This window comes from Malania oleifera, chromosome 4, assembly GCF_029873635.1.
Source record: "Malania oleifera isolate guangnan ecotype guangnan chromosome 4, ASM2987363v1, whole genome shotgun sequence".
Lineage (NCBI taxonomy): Eukaryota > Viridiplantae > Streptophyta > Magnoliopsida > Santalales > Ximeniaceae > Malania > Malania oleifera.
The window spans coordinates 81,671,042-81,671,253 of NC_080420.1; positions in this window are offsets into that span (position 1 = coordinate 81,671,042).

Genomic DNA, 212 nt, shown 5'->3' on the forward strand with positions numbered 1-212 from the left:
ATCTTTGGGGTGTGTAATTTCAAATTCTTAATTAGTGATCATTTAATTGCAAATCAATCTTCAAAAATTTTGAGATTTATCAATTAATATAATAATCCACCAATCCTTGGAAGTCGATACCAATTCCTACTGTAATATGTTTCAACTTCCAATGATTAATGCATAACCTCAAGGCTTCATTATGTTTCTTATTGAATAACACAGGTGCAACC